Raw genomic sequence first — 25188 nt, 5'->3', positions numbered from 1 at the left:
AAGTTAACCGAAATAATGAATGGAATTAAACCAAGAGTTGTAGAGAGATAAACAAGAGAGAAGTTTAAGCTTAAGAGAAGATTAAACTAATGAGAGAGAGATAATTATATCAAAAAAATCTAAAACGTATTTATACAAAACAATAAAATCTAAGTAAGAAAAACATCGAATCCTTGCTCCAAGACACGCACCCGGTCGGGAGAAGCACTGCCCGGCAATTTCACAAGGGAATAAACGCGTCGTCAATTGTCTATCCCTAGATCAAATACAATTTATACAACCTAAACAAACCTAATACGAGTTTAAGGCAAGCATAGGGGTCGAACCACAGAGAACGGATAAACACCACCAAATGTTATCGACAATTAAGCTAGTCCGAAATAAGAGATAAATAAACTAAAGTTTAAAGATGCTAAAACAAGAAATAAAACATTAAGGGAAATGGCTTAGGTATAACATTCACTTGAACATAAACAAAGACATAGAAATTGAATTAATTATGAACTAAACATGCATGAATATCGAAGTAAAAGATCCAATCTAGCCGCCTTCCGGGGTCAATTGGCTTCTCCTAACATAGCCTCTATGTTTCCACATTAGAACCATATACTAGGAGGTACTATTAAATAACAATCGATAGTAATGAACCTTAACTAAGTCAACTTCCGTTTCTTGTTAGCAAAGATTCACCTTTAATCAACCAACAATGTGCACTTGCAAGAAGATCAAAGAATATCAAGCATATAAAGACTTTAATCACAAATAAATCAATTCTAAACCCTAGAACATGCTCAAGATTCAATTACACCATAACCATCCTCTTAATGGGGAAATTACTCACTAATCATGCTAATAACAAGATTAATTAACAAATACTCAAGAATAAACATGATTAATAAGCAATACCAACAACTAAAATAATAATCAAAATAAAGCAAATAAAAATAGAGGAGAGAGAGTTAGAGATTCTCATTGATTGAAGATGAAAGTCTATAGAAAAGATGATCAATTTCTTCTCCAAATATCCAAGTTCATCAATGGTGAAACTCTCACTTTCTCTCTCTAAACTACCCTAATCCTACCCTAAACCTAGAGAGAAAAGCTTTCCTAAAAACTAATTAGAGAATAGAATAGATGGTAATTGTTTTTTTTCCTAATTACCCCAAAAATGGGTATTTATACTAAGCTAGGAAAAATAGAAAAATAAAAGAAAATAAAATAAAATAAATTAAAAAGGAAAAGTAAAATAAGAACTAAATATAAAAATAAAAGAAATAAATAAGAAAAAGGGAAAAGAAAAGAAAGAAATTAAAATTAAAAGAAAAAGAAAATAAAACCCCCAAAATCCCCCCAAAACCGTCAAACCCCTTTTCTTCTTCTTCGAAATTGGCTGCTCTAAAATGGGGGAATGATCCCATGCTTTGCATCTCACCAAATCAAACTAACAACCATCATCATCAAATCACTACCGCTCATCATCATTGAAAATCGGCACCAAGCAAACACCACCGTTTGATCCTCATTAAAAACCATGTGCATAGCTCGTGAAATGGTTCGGTCGAACCATGGGTTGGTGCGGCCGAACTAAGGGGTTGGTTCGGTCGAACCATGGGTGTGTTCGACCACACCTCTTTAATTTACAGAACATTGAAAGTCTCTGACTCGTACTTCGACCGAACTCTTATTGGTTTGCTCGAACTTGATTAATTTGCCATTTGCTCTGATTTTGCTCTATTTTTAGCTGATGCTTGTGCGAATTGGTGATTGGAGCTACGGGAATTTGCGATTTGTTGCTTAATTGTTGCTGGTTGTTGACGGTGGTGCAGGTGCGGTTAATTGATGTGGTTGATATGGCTGCTAGGTGTGCTGTTCAAATTGGAACAGGGGGATTGGTTGATTGTTGTGGGTTTTGGTGGACGGTGTGGCTGGGTTGTTGTTGCGGCTACTGTGGTTGGTGATGCTGCAAGTTTGTGGAGGTTGTTGTTGATATGCGTGGTTGATTGTGGTGGAGATGGAGAAGGGGAATTGGTTGCGGATTGTTTGGTGGTGTGGTGAAGGTTGTAGGTGGAGCTGGTGGTTGTTACGGGGGTGATTGGTGGTGTTGGTGTTGGTTGATGCGTGAGTGAAGGAAGGTGTTGGTGGTTGTTACGGGGGTGATTGGTGGTGTGGTGAAGGTTGTTGGTGGAGCTGGTGGTTGTTACGGCTGTTGTGGTTTATTGTGTTGGCAATTGAAAAGCCGTGACTTTGACCTTGAACTCGAGCCTACACACAAACAAACCCGAGGATAAAAGTGTGAAACCGAGACAAATAAAATAAAATAAATAAAAAGGAGATAAATAAAATAAAATAGAAAAAGAGAAGTAACACTAAACTAATAAAAATAAATAAAAGTAAAATAGACATAAGAGAAATAAAACTAAAACTAATAAAGACATAAAACTATACAAGTAAATAAAATAAACTTAAAACTAATTAAAACTATGAAAGTAACAAAGAAAAGGAACGAAATAAAATAAATCGAAAGCAAATAAAATATGAAAATAAACTAGAAACTAATTAAATAAAGAAATTAAATTAAAACATACTAAAACTAAGAAATAAACTAGAAACTTTATTAAAAAGAAAATAAGATAATAAAAGGGAAAATAAGGGAAAATAAACACGAAAATAATTCTAAAACTACTCCCTAAGAGTGACATAAATGTCACTCATCAAATTCCCCCAAGCTAAACCTTTGCTCGTCCTCGAGCAAAGCTAAGGCAATAGAGAATAACATGGATTTATTGAAAGCAAAAGAAACAAAATAGAAACAAAGAGAAAAAATGTACACTAACTCACTGCCGTAGGAATCACGGATGCATTTAGCGTATGCATCAAGCCCTTTAAACCCCTATGTCTCCAAAGAGGACGAGTAAGCTCTCGTGAGGGTTTCCTAAGAGGTTTAACCCACAACTCTGGACAACACATAACATTCAAGGCAAAGGTGAAATCAAGAAAACTCGAGTTTTGACATTTCAAACCAAACACAAACAACGGGCTAAGTGCACAAGAATAAAATCCTTTCTAGATATTAAAGGTAGTCAAGCAAAAGAATGGCTAAGGTTGGTACACACATAAAGCATGCAAAGGGTAGAGAACTTAGAGGGACTTACATTCCTCCTTATCTCCAACCAAACTTCCGCGTCCTCTCTAGTTTTGCTTCCACTTTTAAGGTGATATCTCAAGATTCCTCGAAGGAACCGGAAGAAATAAGCAATGAAAAACATTTAGGCTACCCGACATCTTGGCATTGATAGCTCGCTCAATAGGCCTGGCTTGATTACCCTCCACCGGTAGTAACTAAACCTCACTAAGGTCAAAAGGTCTTAAAAGGGTTGAAACGTTTAGGCTAGGGTAAAGGGCGTGGAAATAAATTTGGGAATTGGTGGTAAACTTAGAAGTGAAGCAAGGTTGATCATTCCTCAATTCAAACTCAATAAACTACCAACTTTCAAATCAAAAATTCTAGCAACTCCTCCCCCAAGCTTATTCTTTTTCAACCAAACAACAAATATTTTTGTATTTGCTCAATTTTTTTTTTTCTCTTTTTCTTTCTCTTTTTTTTTTTTATTCTTTGCTCTCGCCTCTTTTAAATTTGAGCGGCTTTTTCTTTCATTTCCTTTATTTTGTTCTCATTTGCTCAAACCATTCAACATAACAAATATAATCACAAGTACCAAAATTTGAGTTTTTCACTTCTTTTTCATTCTTTTTCTCACTTTCATTAATCAAAAATACAAATCAAGTCCCAAGAATGCTTCACAAAAACTAATAAAGGTGAAAATAAAGCAAAGGTCCATTGGTTTGTAATGTGGTTATGCCAAAGAAGGGAAAATGGCTCAAATTGGGTTACTAAATGAGCAAATGCAAAAGAAAAATAAAAGAATAGAAAATAATAAAACAAAACAAAAATCCTAATTGCCTTCGTCTTCCCCTAGGTTGGTTCGGTCTCGATCTCGGGTAGAATCAAACCAAATTCTCAATATAAGCTAGCAATGCCAAGGATCCAAACGCCACACATGCAAGAAATGTAGAAGGCTAGAACAATATAGACACATCCTCACAAGAATGACGGTAGTGGAGCAGCAAAAATCACCTTTAAAGCTTCAACTAGATAGAGAGCGACAACCATCTTACCACAAACTGGGTGAGCTAGGGTCTCATAGCCCATAAGTTCTACTACCTTGGCAATGTTATATGTGTGAACCAACCCCGACATCCAAGTGCATGAAAACCTCTAACAACTAGCAAAGAGGGTATTCAAGGTGCTAAAGCCCAATTATGTCCAAGTTTAAAACAAAACATTTTGAAACTTTGCCTTGAATGCCATGGAAAGACACTATACACACAAATATTCACAAAACCAACAATACTCAAGAATGCATATACAATTGTGCAAGATGAAAACATGATCAATCAAAGCTACAAATACCAAAAGTCAACTTAATAAGGCGCTCATGGCCATCCAAACATAGAAAACCAATCTCAATAATAGACTTTGGCAAGTATGAGAGAAATAAATCAAGCAATCATGAGACTATGGATTAAGAAACCACCAAGCGATATAGATAACCCCCCAAGCTAGCGAATAGCTACTCCCCCAAGCTAGAATGGAGCATTGTCCTCAATGCTCAAAATAAAGGCACAAAGGGTGGGAGGGAGGGGAAGAAAGAAAACATATTCACACAACAAATCATTATTCATTCAATCCACATGCATTTGAGAAAGCAAATTTAAGATGAGGGAAGAAGGAAAGAGTAAACCAAATGTGAGGTGGGTGTTGAAACCCACAAGTGAGCACATTGTCCACATTTTCATCTAATTCCTCGTCTTTGTTGCTTTTCCAAATGCAAGCAATCATTGGTGTGCTTCTTCTCAAGGATCTCAATCCAAAATCCTTGCACATGAGTATATGCATCAAGTACCTATACACATAGACAAGAGAGTAAACAAAAATGAGAAACGTAAAAGAAGAAAAAAAAAAAAGAAAGCAATAAAACACGGGTTACTTCCCGAGAAAGGCTTGCTTAACGTCCAAGCATGACCAATCTAATAAATAACCCGACAAAGAACGCAAAAGCTTGTCATATGCACCGGCAAACATATCAAGAAATAGAGCATACGCGATGCTCATATGACAAGCAAACATAAAGTACAAGGAGACTTTATGCTTGAGAGAAGGGAGAAAAGAAAAAGTAAAAGAATCAAAAGAAAAATCAAGAAAATAAGAAGAAAAATTAGAAGAATAAAAAGAAAAATAGGGAGGCAAACTCTCCTCACAAAAATCTTTTGGGTTGACAAAATTCCTCTCTTCCTCAATAATGATGGAATGAGGGACATGAAAATCATCCATAGAGGGCGGCTCCCCAATAGGCTCTTTGAGATAGAAAGGGAGAGAAATAGGGTAAGGAAGGATGTGGTCGAACCTTAGAGAAAAAGGGGTACAAGAAACGGGAAAAGGGGTAGCTACTCCCTCACCACAAGGTCTCACATCGCCAATGAGGGCATGAATATCAATCATAGAATCCTCAAATGAAGGGCACTCATGATCTACACCTCCCTCAAGCTCAAAACTCCAAGGGAATCAACCTTATCCTCCTTTTTACAACAATAAACAACCTTTCCTTCAACTATCTCAAAACCTATGGTCCCAAAATCGTGCATGAATGGAGGTAGATTCATCTCAAACTCATCTAAGTCCCAAGAAGCGTTCTCGATGAAATCATCCAATAATCTATAAGTCCTCATATGACTCTCGAAAAATATGTGGGACATTACCTCAAAAGAGTCTATATACTCATAGATTGAAGGGTCACAAACATACACTGAGACTCATTAAGATGGGAAGAAGGATTAGGATTTTCAAAATCAACATTCTTTTCATTTTCAACTTCTTCACCATCACTCAAATGCTCTCTAATGGGACCCTCACTCATATGGGGAAGAGAAGAAGAAGGAAGGGCATTTTCTTGAGAGTTGGCTAGTTGGAGAATTTGGCTCTCAAGCATCTTCATTCTAGCTTCCGTCTCCCTATTCTCAACTTCCCTCATCTCGTTATACTTCTCCATCATCTCCATTATCTTCATTATCTTCTCTTCCTTCAAATTTTCCATAGAATTACCCTCATAAAAGGACTCATTAGAATCATAAGGGAAATCATTTGAAGCCATGTAAGAACAAGAAGATGAGGAGGGAGGATCATTCACATTATAAACATGAGCATCATCATATTGGGGAGAGGGAGCATAATCAAGCAAATGAGATTCATCATCAACAATAGGAGATAGAGAGTTAAAATCACTTGTACTAGGTTCACAAATAGGATCACAAGACAAATCATGGGGATGCATGCCACTAATAAAACTATTATCATATTGAGAATCAAAATTCAACATTACATGCCCTATTGCGTACTTCCTTAGCAAACCATACAAAAAAAGCTCCAAGCACTATGAACCGATAATGCTTGAAATTCGCCATTAAACCTACTTTCAACTTCATATCTCGTTTGTTTATTCATGCCATAATAACAAATCTCACAAGCTTCACAAGGATTACAACCATTATAGTTCAAAAACCCAACAAGTCTATGGAAGTAGACATAAAAAGGCTCATCATCATATTGAGGAAAAGAAAAAGGTGCCATTTTTCAACAACAAAAACAAAACAAAGAGAACAAAAACAAATCAGAAGAAAAAAAATATACAATGGACTAGTCTCAATAAGATAACACAACGGTAATGGAAGTCGTTCCCTGGCAACAGTGCCAATTTGACAAGGGAATAAACGCGTCGTCAATTGTCTATCCCTAGATCAAATACAATTTATACAACCTAAACAAACCTAATACGAGTATAAGGCAAGCATAGGGGTCGAACCACAGAGAACGGATAAACACCACCAAATGTTATCGACAATTAAGCTAGTCTGGAATAAGAGATAAATAAACTAAAGTTTAAAGATGCTAAAACAAGAAATAAAACATTAAGGGAAATGGCTTAGGTATAACATGCATGAATATCAAAGTAAAAGATCCAATCTAGCCGCCTTCCGGGATCAATTGGCTTCTCCTAACATAGCCTCTATGTTTCCACATTAGAACCATATACTAGGAGGTACTATTAAATAACAATCGATAGTAATGAACTTTAACTAAGTCAACTTCCGTTTCTTGTTAGCAAAGATTCACCTTTAATCTACCAACAATGTGCACTTGCAAGAAGATCAAAGAATATCAAGCATATAAAGACTTTAATCACAAATAAATCAATTCTAAACCCTAGAACATGCTCAAGATCCAACTACACCACAAACATCCCCTTAATGGGGAAATTACTCACTAATCATGCTAATAACAATATTAATTAACAAATAATCAAGAATAAACATGATTAATAAGCAATACCAACAACTAAAATAATAATCAAAATAAAGCAAATAAAAATAGAGGAGAGAGAGTTAGAGATTCTCATTGATTGAAGATGAAAGTCTATAGAAATGACGATCAATTTCTTCTCCAAATATCCAAGTTCATCAATGGTGAAACCCTCATTTTCTCTCTCTAAACTACCCTAATCCTACCCTAAACCTAGAGAGAAAAGCTCTCCTAAAAACTAATTAGAGAATAGAATAGATGGTAATTGTTTTTTTTTTCCTAATTACCCCAAAAATGGGTATTTATACTAAGCTAGGAAAAATAGAAAAAGAAAAGAAAAGAAACGAAATTAAATTAAATTAAAAAGGAAAAGTAAAATAAGAACTAAATATAAAAATAAAAGAAAGAAATAAGAAAAAGGGATCGAAAAGAAAAGAAAGAAATTAAAATTAAAAGAAAAAGAAAATAAAACCCCCAAAATCCCCCCAAAACCGTCAAACCCCTTTTCTTCTTCTTCGAAATTGGCTGCTCTAAAATGGGGGAATGATCCCATGTTTTGCATCTCACCAAATCAAACTAACAACCATCATCATCAAATCACTACCGCTCATCATCATTGAAAATCGGCATCAAGCAAACACCACCGTTCGATCCTCATTAAAAGCCATGTGCATAGCTCGTGAAATGGTTCGGTCGAACCATGGGTTGGTGCGGTCGAACTACGGGGTTGGTTCGGTAGAACCATGGGTGTTTTCGACCACACCTTTTCAATTTATAGAACTTTGAAAGTCTCTGAATCGTACTTCGACCAACTCTTATTGGGTTGCTCGAACTTGATTAATTTTCCATTTGCTCTGATTTTGCTCTATTTTTCGCTGATGCTTGTGCGAATTGGTGATTGGAGCTGCGGGAATTTGCGATTTATTGCTTAATTGTTGCTGGTTGTTGACGGTGGCGCAGGTGCGGTTAATTGTTGTGGTTGCTATGGCTGCTAGGTGTGCTGTTCGAATTGGAACAGGGGGATTGATTGATTGTTGTGGGTTTTGGTGGACGGTGTGGCTGGGTTGTTGTTGCGGCTGCTAGGTTGGTGATGCTGCAGGTTTGTGGAGGTTGTTGTTGATGTGCGTGGTTGATTGTGGTGGAGATGGAACAGGGGAATTGGTTGCGGATTGTTTGGTGGTGTGGTGAAGGTTGTAGGTGGAGCTGGTGGTTGTTACGGGGGTGATTGGTGGTGTTGGTGTTGGTTGATGCGTGAGTGAAGGAAGGTGATGGTGGTTGTTACGGGGGTGATTAGTGGTGTTGTGAAGGTTGTAGCTGGAGCTGGTGGTTGTTACGGCTGCTGTAGTTGATTGTGGTGGCAATTGAAAAGCCTTGACTTGGACTTTGAACTCAAGCCTACACACAAACAAACCCGAGGATAAAATAAAGTGTGAAACCGAGACAAATAAAATAAAATAAATAAAAAGGAGATAAATAAAATAAAATAGAAAAAGAGAAGTAACACTAAACTAATAAAAATAAATAAAAGTAAAATAGAAATAAAAGAAATAAAAGTAAAACTAATAAAGACATAAAACTATACAAGTAAATAAAATAAACTTAAAACTATGAAAGTAACAAAGAAAAAGAACGAAAGCAAATAAATCGAAAGCAAATAAAATATGAAAATAAACTAGAAACTAATTAAATAAAGAAATTAAATTAAAACATACTAAAACAAAGAAATAAACTAGAAACTTTATTAAAAAGAAAATAAGAGAATAAAAGGGAAAATAAGGGAAAATAAACACGAAAATAATTCTAAAACTACTCCCTAAGAGTGACACAAATGTCACTCATCACCCGGCCAGGCCCGCCTTTTGTATTCTTAAGGTAGCTCTCGCGCCCGCTCGGGCACGAGACAGGGCGAGGAACCTTGTCTTTCCTCCTTTTGCCCCGCGCAGCCAGGCGCGCCTTCGGATGAAGCCACATCCAGACGGGAGAGGCTAGCTTGGGCATCCTTGGACTTTGATTGGGCCTTACTACTTAACCCAATCCGAATTTCCTCTAATGGGCTTGATCTCGATGTCCAATGCCTCGGCTTCTCAAACGTCGAGCCCTTAATCACCGGTTTGATGACTCCAACCGGCCTTGGGCTATGAAAAATGGTCGTGGTCTTCCGATGCTCGTAGTTGCTCAAAATAATCCCGGGAAAAAGCTCCAAATATGCAATTTTCTAATAAAACACAACCAAAACTACAAAAACACTCGAAAGCACACATTAGTAAAAAAAAAAAAAAGTGGCTCTAAAGAGCCAAAAATACTCTTAATTATGACTAAGGGATGGGGGGCTGTAGTGTAACACCCCAATAATTCTCTCTTTAAACCTGTGAATACCCTGAACAAAATCCAAGAGAATTACTGACGTGTTACCGTCACGTGTTCAAACGCTAAGGATATTTTAGAATTTAGCAACGGAAAATGAGTTCAATTAAATTAAAGTTTCAAACCAATGATTAAAAATCCAAACTAAATCTTACGAGTTGGAACCATGAAGGCCCTTAATCCCAATTAACAAAGTAGCATTTAAATCAAAGCAGAGTTTAAGAAAGTTTAATGTTTTGCGAGAAATAAATCATAAGTAGAACCAACTCTCCACTCAATTACCCACCACTTTATGCAAGTCCCACTTTATGCAAATACCTGTGATTTATTTGCTCCCCAATATTACAAGTGTAAAAATTGGATCATAACAGGGTCATTGAAAGGAGAAGGCCACGACCAAAGAAAAGCTGAGTACATACAAGCTGCAAAATATAATAAGAAATCTCTAACATGCTACTAATAATCAATCATGACATGCAATTTAATTAACGACTCAAACACTACGTACTAAGACTCCTCTATTTAATGACAATTTATTAATTTCATTATAATCATTGGATTAAGCAATAAACAAGGTTGTCCATCCCATGCTCCATTTGGAACATCAATAAAAGAAAACCCCATGTCTCCTTTCGGAAACATCAATAAAACATCCAACGACCACGGGCGCGACTCTGTAACTGTAGCTAGTATGAGATCTCATCTAACTCCTAGTTTTTAAAAATTATATTTGAAATAAGAGACTCGTAGATCAGACGACCTCTAGAAAAGTGCACGGCTAATACCCCGTGTACCCCAACCCCTAATTGTTAATACTCTAGATGTGCACACATCTGGAGTTTCATTGCTCATCCATCTTACACTTTATGTGATTTACAAGTTTAGAATTGGTGATGACTCATATGCAATACAATATAATCAATCAAATATCAGTATATCACATCATTCCAAGCAATCCAAATTTCCAATTCAATTCTTGATTTATTAGTGGCAAACAATATTTAGTATTGAACCCTTTAACTACCTCGGTGTATAAACACCTTAAGTGCATAGGGCACGCACTTCAAATCCTGAACCTCGTCCTAAAAGACTTTAATAAACTCTCTCTACTCAAATTATAATTAATTCATGAAAGAGTATTAAATTAACCTCGTGGAACCATTATCAAAATTAATTCCACTTATAGATAACCAAGAATCCATATAACCTTTAATTAATCATAACATATCCAATTGATAAGACAATAACATATACATCACCCACAACCTTAGTCATATACTTATATCTCAAACCTGCCTCATACACAATATACGGAAATCACAATGTATAACCAAACAATTTAGCCCAGTCTTCTCTATACATGATACAAAGTTCTTGATACATCCCTAAACATGCATGTTTAAAGTTTATATATAGTTCTTTAAATTTCCTTCATGAAAACCTTAAAATACACCTTTTTCATGGAATTACAGCAAGTTTAAAACTTTATAAAAATCTGAAAATTATTTTAAAACCCTTAAATAATCTCTTTTTTAATGGGAAATCAAACCCCTTTCATTAAATCACAACATTACTTCTGTAAATAAATTTCAGCAATATAAATTTGATTAAAACTCCTTAAAACTTCCTTTAAAACATGTTTTTATGCTTAATTAATCATACATTAGAAATACAATTAGAGCAAAAAGCCCCAACTTAATTAGTCATAAGAACCCTAAAACCCCATTTTCAATAAATTAAAACTCTAGGTTTTATAATTACAAAATCTGAAAATTTACAACACATTATAATCTGAAATTATAACTTTAGACTATTAAAAACATGAATTTGATACTAAAAATATAATCTTTATACTACAAAATCAAACATAAACAAAACAAATCATTTTAAGCAAGATAAGAAAATAAAAAGGGGAGAAAGCAAGGTGGGTTGGCGGTGGTTGCAGCGGCAGGCACGGGTGGTGGTCGCCAGCGACTTGCTGGTGATGGCGGCAGGTGGGTTCCGCCGGCAGTAGGTGGCAGGTGGGTCAGCCAAGCTTCCTCACGTAAGGAGGAGGAAAAGAAAGAAAAAAAAGAAAGGGAAAAAAATAAAATAAATAAAATAAAATAAAGGGAAAATAAATCAACTAACTTTTTGTGTGGGGAAAATTTTGGGGATTGATTGGGTATTTATAGGAGAGAATGTTGTAGGGTAAGTAGGAAGATTGGACCTCATAAAATTAACGAGCCAATTAGGTAAATGAAATGGACTAGACTTTGTTTGTATGATCATGAATTGTAGAATATAGGTTCATAAAATAGTTTGTGCTAAAATAATTTTCGACCTATATTAATAATTTGAAATTTTTGAAGTTAAATTCCGGAAAAGTATAATTAAATATATTATAAATAAAATAAATTTTTATTTATAAAATATTTAAAAATACGGAAATTAGGGTGTAAGCTACCTTTCCAACTTCGGCTCTAAAGTGGCTTCTCAAACGTCGAGCCCTTACACCCTACAGCTCCCACCGAATGCAAAAATTCATCCAACCTTCTATGTGTCACTTCTTAAGAAGCACCATGGTACCCCACCAGCCCAAAACCTTGTCCCACCCTTGCCAATCAACCCTGATTCCCACTCTCTTCCCAAGAAACCACTAGTTGTGCTTGATAAAAGGAGTGTGAAACGCAAGAATCATGCTATAGTGCAATGGCTCATTCACTGGGATCAATTACCTATAGAAGAAGTAACTTGGGAGGATGCTGCTAAAGTGGAAGAAAATTTTCTTGATTTTGATCCTTGGGGTCAAGGATCTCCTAATGGGGGAAGTATTGATGCACACACTATTGCATTAAGTGGCAAGCTAGCTGAGCTGGCAAAGAATAATGAGTCAGCAGAAGAATCAACAAAAATTTCAACAAAAGCTTCTGGGGAAAGGGATAATGATGAGCTGGTACAGGAGAAGTTCAAAGAAGGTGCAAAGGAAGGTGTAAGGAAGAATAATCAAGAAAATGTCCAGGGAATGTCAGTACAGCTATTCTAGTGACCGTTAATTTGTCTTATATATGAATCAGCAGTACTATTGTAATCAAGGCTATATAAGCCATCATGTTATGTTAAACTAAGTATGAAATGATAAATAAAAAATCCTTCCAGTCTCATACTCTCTCTCTCTCTCTCAAATTTCTACCTTATTTCAATCTATTATACCCCCAAAACTGCCCTGATATCTTTGATTTTGGCTAGTTTTCGGGTATAATTGTCCAAGTCTCCATCCCATGCTCAGGGTCAGTCTTGGTTCACAGTAGCAATTGCATCATGATTATGGTTGGGAAGCATGAAAATAGTTGAAGACGAAAATGGCTTCCCTGAGAATGACAAGAAAACGCGTGGAGGAGAGAGAAAATGATGAGAGAGAAAATCGCGGTTTAATTTATTAGAATAGATCCCAGCCATTGATCTAACGCGCACCCCCTCCTCGGATCTGATGGTTGTGATTAGTTCTTAGTTCTCATTATTCGGCTAGTTCTCACAATAACTCGGTTCTATATACATGTATACGTATATGATGCGATAATACAATGATGTAGGGGGTGGCTAGAGGTGGTGGTTTTTTTTTCTTTTTTTTAAAAATTATTTTACTTGTTTTTGTTTAATTTTTTTTTTTTACCAATTATTGAATGACACGTGGCTGTAAAAAAATTTTAAAAAAAATTATTTTAACCTATTTAACAAGTTGTAGGTAAAAAGGTTTGTTAAAAGAAGATGACATATAAAAGTGGGATTGCCTCGTAATAATCAAAATGTGAGATTGCTATTGTCAGACCACACAAAGGTGAGATTATTTTTTTCCATTTTTCCATTTTAATACCATTAAACTACTATTATACCATTATAGCTTCAAAAGTATATCATAGTAACAATCTTTAGTGCAATTTAACTATTTACAATACTATTGTAATAACAATGATACATTTCACATTTCAGTGGTAGACTAGTAATGTTAATTCTTAAAATATTTACGAATTGTCATGCTATGTATCAATAAATACATAACATTCCTCCATTTCTACTTCCTCAATATGTGAATGGAAAGTTGTTTCCTTAACAATATTCATGCTCTTACACTATTCATTTAATTCACTTTTACTAATTTTTGTGATTTATATATAACAATAAATACATTCTAGTGGAAAATCGTATTAATGAATAGTTTATTAATATTCTTTTGTTATAATTTTACATATTGATAATTAAAGATATTAACAATCAAAGTTTTACATTGACATATGGGTAAGAGAAACGTTGTACTTATTTAAACAAGGAGCAAGTATTTTTTTTCCGTCAGACAATTGCTGACTTTTACAAGTCATCATTGTATAGGGAGATTAAACACAATTAAGGTCATAAAGCTCAATCCCCAAAAAAATAAATTGATCATAATAGACTAACACATCAAATCAAGTAAGAATAAGATTGATCATCAGCCCAAACGAGACAACAATAGGAAACAAAAAACAGCAAGGTATATTCTAGGAAATATCCATGCAATCATTGTATATCCTATTATGATACAATAAATGTATGTTATGAACAATATTAAACCAAAGCTCGTATTCACGTTTCCTCCGGTCACTCGCATACAGGTTTCTCCATCGGCCAGCCCAGCAATGACTTCATTCATGGAATATTAACAGGCTACTTATTGATTCCAGTTTGCTTTGTATTTACTTTGACATATAATCCTGCAGCAAAGCCAGAACCCTAAGATCAGTTCAAGTAAAAGAGTAAAAGCTTTAGAGAAATGGGAAAAGAATTCTGCCTATACGAGTTTCTTTGTCAAGCTCTCTGCTAATTATTTGCTTACTCTTCATCCAGGGAATACTCAAAGTCTCAACCTGCTCAGCTTTTCAAATCCTTAATTACTGCTGGAACTAAAATGTAAACCTTCCATCGTCGAAATTAACATCTTATAGACTTATAGTCTGCACAAGGTACCATATTTGCTGTACTATTGGGCTGTTAAGTGTTAACACACTAAGGTGCCGTTTGGTATAGAGTAAAAAGGGAATAAATAGCGTAGATTCCCTTTACTGTTGTTTGTTAAGCCATTTTTTATTCATTTCCTTTACCCCCTCCTAACCCCAAAACTCCTCTATGATTCCCTACACCCCCATGTTATTTCAATCCCCCCTTTCCCTAAGCTACCACCACACCACCATACACCCACTACCCCACCACCGACACCCTCACTAGCACGTCCTCACCTTTGCTGCCTCACTAGCCAACCCTAGCCACCTCAAAAAAGTCACCACACCAACGAAAATCCATCTCAACCACCAATAACCCACCATCATCCCATTGAAAATGCACCCCCTCACAAAATTTCAACACCATCTCCACCCTCAGATACCCACTCCCAACCACTGGAAAACTTCCTTTATTCCCTAGAAAAACCACCCCCATCATCCCCAAAAATAACCACACCATCCATCGGAACGTTACCCAAACTCAAAATACCACCTAACTTCTATGATATTCCCACCCATAACCCATAATAAATCAGATTTAGGAGGGAAAAAATGAGTGTGAGAACCGATCATCGGTGAGGTTGGGTGGTCATGTGCACGGTTCAGCATCCAAGTGTGGTGTTGGCTAGTGCTAGTGTGCTTGTGGAGGTGGAGTTAGGGTTGAGAGGGAAGGAGTATAGTAATTTCATGGAAGAGAAAGATGGGCTTCTTTTTTTCTTTTCTTTCTCTCTCCTTTTTAAACAAACATCGAAGTAAATCCAAGATTTTTAGTTTCCTTTCTTACCCAATCTCTTTGTTGATTTCATACTTTTTCCCTTTTTTACCAACCCCCCCCCCCCCCCCCCCCTAGTGGTTCCAACTCTTATTCTTACTCCTACAACACCTCATATCCTCTTTGTCAATATCCTGATATATACATAAAAGATCCATAACTTATCTTGATCCAATAAGGACCTTGATAATTAATACTACCTCTGGTTCATTTTAGTCGCAACAAAGGACAACTTTACGCAAACCAAGGCAAAAGATTGAAAGCATGATTACGGAAAATTAAGGGTATGCGATTAACTATTTAAAAAATAAATAAATAAATAAATAAATTCAAACTTAATTAAATTGAATAGCCCACCACCACCAACACCACCAAGCATCACCCAGCAAACCCCGACGCACCACCACCACCTCACACACCCAGCAAACCGTCGAACGCACCCACCACCTCATGCACCCAGCAACCCGCTGACGCACCACCACCACCCCACGAACCCAGGCAGTACCCAGCAACCCACGAACCCCAGCACCCCACGAACCCAACCACCCCACGAACCCAGCGACCCGCCGACCCACCACCACCACCCCACGCACCCAGCATTGTCGATCCACCAACCCACCAAACCATACCCACAAAACCAAACCCACGAAACCAACCCACGAAACCCGCCGATCTGAAACCACGAAACCCGACCAACGAATCAAACCCACGACGCCGCCGTTCTGCAACCCCCCGCCGCCGATCTGCAACCACGAACCCAGCACGATTCACCAACCCAGAAACCCATGAAACCAAACCCACGAAACTAACCCACGAAACCGCCGATCTGAAACCGCGAAACCCGACCCACTGCAACCCCCCGCCGCTCGTAACACCGTGAAGCCACCATGAAAATGGGGTTGGAGGAGGAGAGAGAATATTAAATGGGATGAGAGTTTAATTAATTAAGGTTAGGGTTTAATTTAATGAAATCAGATTTGTAATTTAAGAAGGGTGTTTAAGAAAAAAAGTAAGGGCATATATGTCATTTTACAGCCTAAAAGTTACCAAATAAGGAAAAAAAAAATTGTTGCAAGTAATTTGAACCACCTCAAAATGGAAATTGTTGCAAGTAAAATGAACCGGAGGTAGTACTAATAATAATAAGAGAACCTGTTTAGGTATGTATTCTTATAGCTATATGTATTTACCGAAAATACTTGCAACAACTTGAAATATTAGGCTAAAATTATACTTCCTCCCAACATTAGAAATTCTATATTATTCACACAAACTCCTTTAATTGTCTTTTATGATTTATAAGCTAGGAAAAACAGTCATTTGGGGTCTTGTTAGATACGTCTCGATGTATAGTTTTAAAATATTCATTTTATAACTCTACTACAACTAGAATTAAAAAAAAATTATTAATATATAAAGTACATTGGCAAACATGAAAACCCCAACATTGCAATTAAAAAAGAACAAAGCAAGTATTACTAGAACCACTGGTAACTAAAGTGTTGACACGCACACAAGCTAATTGATGAAACAAGCAGAATATGACTCAAAGTCATTACACACTTCATACACGTAAAGGCAATTACTTCACTCGTAATTCATTATAAAATAAAAATCGAGTTCCATCACTTTTTGTTATCTAACACACTTGCTATTTTGCTAATAAATGAAAAAGAAGCTGAATTGGCTAAACCCCAAACCCTCTAAACATGGAGATATTTTCTTATAATCCATCTTAATAACAATAACATCACGAATCATTTCCCAACCTAATTCTTATTCATGACACTTGTAACATTGCAAGTCAACTTTATATTTTAAGTAAGTTCAAATATAGAAGTTGACGGGTCATTGAAAGATGACAAAAATCTATATTAAAATGTCAACACAATAATTAATCAGAAACAAGAATGTCAAGTAAAATGTGTATTACAAGTAGTACATTCCTTCATAAAAGTCAAAGATAGCTGCAGGTAGGAAAGTAGTCAAGTACAGATGGTTTATAATCCCTCTATTTTATTCAAACCCAGGATCTCCCAAGTTCCTCATAGGTGGGAACACGCTACTGCTAAACCGTCCTTAAAGGAGTATATCATAGTTTGTTGAGTGACATTCAATAAAATCTTAGCACAAAGAGCAAGTAGACCTACTGAAACAAGATGGCTAAATAAAAAAGTAAGTTGAAAAGGAAGCCAAATACATTTTCAAACTATAGAGCATAGAAGAAAGGTTATAATTGCTCTCTTATATTCAAGTAACAAAAATCAAGGTCAGAAATTTTTGAGTTAGAAGTGTCCCAGGGAAGTGGACAGCAATGGGAGAAAACTCCCCTCATTATCATTTATGATCAAATCCTTGAACAAACACACTAGTCCATACACCTGAAGGTAAGTAAAGTCTGAGAATTTATTTCAAGGGGCGGATGAGGTGAGATTAGCAACATCCCTTGAACTGCCAAAAACATTCTTTAACTGAAGCTGCTAATCTAGATTTAAGTTAAAACATGGAAGAATATACAATCAGTTTTGAGGTAAATTGTGGCAGGTCAGTGTCTTCAATTTTTCAAAGCACAAGAGTTTAGGACCATGGTTGCATGGGATAGGGCTCAATTCCATACGTGGTAAAATAACAGATATGCGAAACATTACCCATGGTGAATCTGGTACAATTGAGTACGAAATAAATAGATTAATTAATAAAAAATTGTCAGTGATTAATTATTGATTTTTATTTGGATATAAATTAAATATATTTCCAGTTGAATTTGTTACTATACTTATTATGTTCACTTTTAGTTGCAACACTTCAGAATTTACACTATTCATATTCTTACAATTTACCTTTATTTGTTTATATGTTGAGAATAATAGTAATGGGGAATCTTGTTATATTTGTCTCGATTTATATTTTCACAATATCTAATTTTCATATTTTTTTACTTATCCATAATTAGAAATATGGTGGTTAAAAATTTTATAAATTCAAAGTGTTGCAACTAAAGTGAAAGGAAGATATATCTTATATGGTTGTGTTTAAGTAAGTGGGTTGCTTAAGAAATAATTTTATTGAAGGCCCAACGTATATTGAAGGCCCAGAGTAGCTTACGGAGATCAAAGCTAAATCACCAATTAAAAAGCGCTAGCCGTCAAATTTCTTTAAAAAGGGTAGCCCAAGTTATGGCCGCGTGGAACAAGGAGAGAGGAGATAGGATAGAGAAAAAGACTTAAAAATAAATAAATTAGAAGCACATGAAAGAAGAGAGAAAAAAATTTGGAATTTGTCGATTAGAGAACCAATCAAATGAAAGTTGCAAAGTTGCATAAACAACCGCATTTGGCTCAGCCACAAAGAAGAGTCGCCACCTCCGATCACGACAGCTAGCGACTTAGGTTGCGTATGTTCCGCATTTCGATACGGAAACCAATTCAAGTATGTTCCTTGTATCACCTTTTAGGACAACACTAAAACAAAGTTAACACTTAACAGGTTCAGGCTCACATTCACAAAGTTTCCACAATAGATTACAACAACGAGCACATGAAACCCTTACTCAACATAAGTAGTAGGCAAGTCATCTTCTGCCTTTGAGATCAAGACTCAGATTGAAAAAAAATTTATGGAATCGAAATGATAAGGATTAAATCCTTTGAAATATTGTTGAATAATGTATGGGAATGGCATACAACACCCTTGCTCGGCAGACAACCCAGCCTTTATCAGGAGCCTTGTTAGAGGAATAGAGAAATGGTAGGGTATGGTAATATAGGACACCATATTCAAAACACTAGGGTTAGTTAGCAATACTTAGCATCAGACTAGCAAGAAAGAGAAATCTTACACATATTTTCATAAACCCACAATGACTGTAGTCTGTAGATAAAAGCTGAAATTCAATCTATGTACAATTTAAAAGGCACGTGCAGTTAAGGCTAAAAGCAAGTTTAGCCCCAAGTCTTAAGACTTGGGGTGACATCATCATTTTGAGTCTTAAGATTTATAATTAAGACTTTTCCCATTTTTCTTCAAAAATCTAAAGCGAGTCTCAAGTTGAGTCTTGAAATTTCAAGACTCAACTTAAGACTTGAGATTGGGACCCACTTCACCCACCTCACTTTTATTTTTACCCTTTTTTTATTTTTACACTTTTCTACATATAATATGTCAAATATTTAAGTCTTAGGGCTAAAGTGATAAATTTGTGTAAGTCTTAGTGAGTCTTAATAAGAATTTGATGACATAATTTTCAATGGGGACCACAAAAAATGATGTCACATCCAAGTCTTAAGACTTGGGGCTAAACTTGCTTTAAGGGTGGACAGCCTCATAATGCTGTGGGGGATAATTACTAGCTTCCAGCTAATCATAGGACATAAAGATGGATCTTTCACTAAGGATACATTATATACCAAAACTCAGCAGATACTAATATATATATAAAAAAAATAAAAAATTAAAAAATTAAAAAAAATAAAACAAGGAAATGAGGCTTCAAGAAACTCCAGCACAGATGAAAAGGACTAGCTCTCCCAATGATGAAGAGTTCAGAGAGAAGGCTTGTTGGAAAAGATTAGAATGCTTGAGTATCATAGTAGTTCAAGGTGCTTTTTAATACTTACTAAAGATAATAATAGGTACAGAAATTCAACCTTAATTCAATCTAAGTCCGACCTGATTTGAAGAAAAAAAATCTCCTATCCAAATCCGGGAAAGAGAAATCTGAATCCAAGTCCAATTAAAATAGTCCAAATTCGAATGAAGTCGGATTGGACTCAAATCTTGCTTGAGGCCCGATGGATCTGACCCAAGTCTGAGTCTGACCCGCTATATATATTTATAGGACTTTTACTGCAATTTTTTAGGGGGTATAAAAGAAGTGAAGAACCAAAACCCTTTTTTTTTAATGCTTCAACCACTTTCTTCTGCTTTGCTATATTGAACCATCTTCTCCTCTAATCTTTCTTTCTACTCAAAGTACCTTTTCTCTAAAAAAATACCCCACATTTATCCGTCTAATATTTCGATCTCATCAATTAATGTTTATCCTCTCATATCAATGAACTTGGTTGTCATGTGTAATTATGCGTGTATTAGTTCAAATTCACAAATCTCTTTCTTAAAGTGTTCCTATCAATTTGCAGATCTAGATTTGTAACTTGTAATAAGAATCAAAATTGAGAAAAACACAAGTATGTGCTTTTTGAATTGATATTGTTAGTTGATAATTCAAAATCTAAGTTTCATCATTTTTGTAATTGTTTGTTTATAATAATTAATAATTTATACATATAATATAATGCTATTGAAATTTCATTTGCTATTATACAATGTAGAGTTTTCAATAATTTCATTATGTATAAAATATAAAATGTAAAAATTTTCCTTTACAACCAGATTCAGATTTGGGAGGTTGCAGAGGTTATCAGAGACAGAGTCAGAGTTTAGGTACTCAGAGTCAGAGTTTAACTCCGATTGTGTAGTGGGATTGAGTCGGATAATACACAGTCCAACACATTGCCTTTCCTATATGACAGTAATCCTCCATTTTCTTTTCAAGTGATGATAAATGTAAAGCTTATTTATGAATCTGAATTTTGAAAATACAAATCAGGAGGAAAATTCAGGAATATTGGGCTGGATACTTCTTAGGACTCCATAATTCAATAGTGATCTGAGCTAATAGGTAAAGGTTGCTTCTTATTCCTACTATCCAACTCTAATACGACAAATGAATGGATAAGGAATAAAACTTTTGAAAGAGCTCTTGAATAATTCTATCCTACAAAAAGGAATCACAACCAATAACCATCCCAATCCCCTCTCCCCCACAAAATAATAACTAGAGAAAAGAAGAACTAAAAGTAGCTTTCAAGCATTTATTTCAGTCGTAAAGTTTTATCCATTGAAATTTAGCTTCAACAATTTACCCCCATTACTGAATAGCAAAATGATTTTAAATTTATCGCAAACAACCTTGGGAAAGCCTAGCTGTGGAAAAGACCAAACCTCCCAATTTTAATTTTGGCTAGTGGTTACGTAGTCAATAATCGAGCCAAAAGAAAATTTAGGTAGTGATCAAAGCACAAAGATAGACTATGAGAGGAAGAAGGAGACTTAGCACAGAGAGGAGAAATTGCAAAAGGCAGCATAAACACAGGAACATGGAAGGGGACAGAAATGCACAAAAGAGTAAATTTTGGTTTGCAAAGCCAAGCAGGGATCAATTATCTAGCAAAAAAAATACTTCGTATAAAGGATGAGAAAGGATGCATTCGAATAAAGAAGAGAAACAGGTACATCACATTACAATGCTAAGCCTAAGCAACTACTTACTGTTAAGATGATGATGATCATTGATTGCCTTACATCCAATAAAATAAATAAAATAGGATTAGAAAAGAGGCATTAAATAAGGAGGAAAAGCAGCTAAATTTGCACAGCCTAAGCAACCTCTCATTGTTAAGATGAAGATCGCTTAATCATCTATAAAATGTTCAAAAAAATTTAGCATATGTAGATAAAATGGAGGCTGAACAAACTAAAAGCTCTTTTAAAACTGCAGAAGTTTACGTGTGCATCTCCTTGAGGAGGATAGAGATAGCCAGAGAAGATAAAGAGAGAAGAGGAACTTTCTACTGCACAAAATTAACCAGAGAGACATCAAGGGGAGAGGGGCATAAGCCAAGAAGTTGTGAAGGAGAGATTCAATGGAAACAGGGATGCAGAAAGAAAGATATCATGTAATCACGCTCTAGAATTTCTTTTGAATCTAGTTTTCTTACTCTAAGGATCTGTTCTATTCACTTGATTTTTACTAAACTTAATTAATCTGAACTTATTAAACCTTATTAAAACTTATTTTAGATGTAATTTGTACTTAAGTCACCCTTATCAGAACTTTAAACTTACCTGAACTTATTACACCTTAAATAAGGTGAACAGAATATACCCAAATTTTAGAACAACTAAGCTTTCTTAGAGTGAAATATATTACTTTCTACTCACCACTATATTTGTGGGCATTTCACGATACTTTGATAGTTATTTAGCTTTTTACGAAACTGCAATTCAAGTACCTTTTACAAATATATGCAACATAGTTCCAGCCAAGCCAATGACAAATACTACATACAACATTGTACTGGACCACCACTACTCTTAGAGACTTAACTTGGATAACAGCAACGAAATTCAAGTCCCTAAATTACCAAATAGTATACATACTTCCTCTGTTCTTTATTACTTGACCCGCTTTGACTTTTACACTGTTCACCACCCCTCCTTTGACCGTCTTTTGTGAATAATATGTAAGAAAAAATATATTCATGTATAATCTTTTTGGATTCGTCTCAATAAGTACTATCATAATATATAACCTTTATAATTTTTACTTATGGAGAATTTAAGTTATTGATCGTTAAAGTTTTGCATTGGCAAGCGTGATAAAAGAAACAGGTCAAGTAAAAAAGAACACAGGAAGTATAAAGTTTTAAATGCAATCTAGGTAATTAAAAAATAATCTCCATTCTCCAAAGTACCTAGTGATCTTCAACAGACCAAAGCAAGCAGCGGCTTAATATTAATCAAATCACTATGTCGTATACAGTCTAGGTACCACATGTAACAGGGTAGTACAAACTGGCAATTCAGCATGAGAAAAAACTATAACACTGCGAATGTAAAGAAATTGAGACAGCCAATTCACTAGTAAAATAACAACAATCAAATCACTAGTAAGAATTCTACCTGGCTAAGAGGTGAACTCCCATTAGCTGAAATCTCCGGCTCACATCATATATTGTGATGTCCTGGCAGCCATACTAGCAACATGAGCTTGCATCTGAGCGGCTCGAACTTTCATAGAAGTAGCCCTGTGGAAAAACTGCTCTCTCGACAACAGCCTCACATTCTTCAAGTACTGATCAAAAGGTATAACTCCATCCTGAACCGCCTTATCCAAAGAATAAATGACATCCTCTATCGCCAAATCAGAGGCGCTAGCATCGATCATCTGCTTCGAAAGAGCATCACAAGGCTCGAATGCATCATCAACATCGACATTATTCCCCAATTTCGACATCTTTTCCTCATTTTCCCTCAACCACCCTTCCAACACATCTGCATTTGTCAACACCAATTGCAATTGCTGTTCCAACCCTTCCTTCTCATCCAACATCTCTTTCAACCCCTTATTAATCTGCTCCTCCCGCTGCCTCAAATTCGCTTGGGCGCTAAATAAACCTTCCATTTCCGCCTCCCTCGTCTTCCTCAACCCCACAACATCTCCATGAACCATCTCCACAAGCTTATTAATCGCATTCCTCTTAAAAACCTCGTTCGGGTCATCAGTCCCCCCGCTAGGCCTCTGAGGCGAGGGGGGCATGATCCGCCCACTACCCACATATGGCGATGGCGGGAAAACCCTCGGACCCGCCATCGAAGGATGCCCAACAGACCCAGAACCCATAGACCCCGAATACCCAGAATTCGACAAAACCCCAGAATCCCCATGACTATGACTATGACTCTGATTAGCACTCGGATTACTCGACCCAGAATCTGGTTTCCTCTGCGAATACAAAGGCGGGTCTCTCCCAAAATAATGACTCAAATCACGACACAAATCAACCAAATTAGAGCTAGGGTAGATCCACTTCTGCAAATACGGAATCGAAACCATCCCAGAAGGCGTAACATGAGGATGAGGGCGTTTGATGATCATATCACGAGTAGGATTGACAAAAACGCAAGGAGGATGACGAGGGTAAAGCTCCATAAGCCAGATAACAACAGGGATGTTGTAAGTAACACCAGCATAAGACATGGGAATAGTGCCGTCAGCTTGAAGAAGGTTGACAGTACGACCATCGTTGTGCGTGAAAATGGCGGTTTTGGGTTGGAGAGAAGGGTAGGCGTCGGTGAGAGAGACAAGGTGTTGGCGGATCAACCATTTGACGTCTTCGGAGTAAGGGAGGGAAGAAGGGCCACGTTGTGAGAGGACGTTGCTTAAAAATTGAAGGGTTTGGGGGTTTGAAGCGCCGCCGTGATGGGGTTGTGGAGGAGCCATTGATGGAGAAGATTGGAGGAGAAGGAATTTGGGAGGAAATTGAAGTCACCGACCACGGCGACCAGATTTTTTTTCTTTTTTTCTTTGTGACGGTCCGACCAGATTATTATAATGGGTTGATTTTTACGAGTGGGACTTTGGTAGAATTTGCCATCTATCATGGGATGTATATAGTAGACTCTCGGACTCTAGAGACATGTATAAAGAAAAATAAAGAAAATAAAAACCCAAAATCCTATCAGACCCCGTTTCTTCTTCGATTCAAGTGGTTCGCTAGTTGCTCTAAAACCCTTCGATATTCACCATTAATCCATCATCATCAATCAAATCACAACCATTGGATATTGATAAGCATCTCTTGTCACGTGCAAATCACGTGATAATTAAGAAAAACAAGATTCATGACACAGGAGTCGAGCATACACTTGGGAGCGGACGTTCAACCTTTTTCTACCTCAAAATTGGATTTGATGGAGCGTTCGCTCTAAAATTCGAAGAATGAAAGGAAGGGGGGAAGAAATGAAAGAGGTATAGTAGTTTGAAAGGGAGGGAAATTTGGGGG

The 25188-nt window shown here is 36.2% G+C and overlaps 1 pseudogene across 1 annotated transcript; it reads right to left on the bottom strand.

Moving 5' to 3' along the window:
- Positions 1-14167: 14167 nt before the first annotated feature.
- Positions 14168-24760, bottom strand: LOC145641757 (protein ELC-like pseudogene; annotated as a pseudogene). Its single transcript, XR_014115517.1, has 2 exons — positions 23306-24760; positions 14168-14505 (listed from the first exon to the last, which is right to left on the bottom strand). The product of XR_014115517.1 is annotated as a protein ELC-like pseudogene (transcript).
- Between the last annotated feature and the right edge of the window lie 428 nt (positions 24761-25188).

The sequence above is a fragment of the Chenopodium album genome, chromosome 8 (genome assembly GCF_948465745.1).
Source record: "Chenopodium album chromosome 8, dcCheAlbu1.1, whole genome shotgun sequence".
NCBI classification, from domain to species: Eukaryota; Viridiplantae; Streptophyta; class Magnoliopsida; order Caryophyllales; family Amaranthaceae; genus Chenopodium; species Chenopodium album.
The sequence above is the reverse complement of the archived record's forward strand: the minus strand, read 5'-3'. Positions and strand labels throughout refer to the sequence as shown.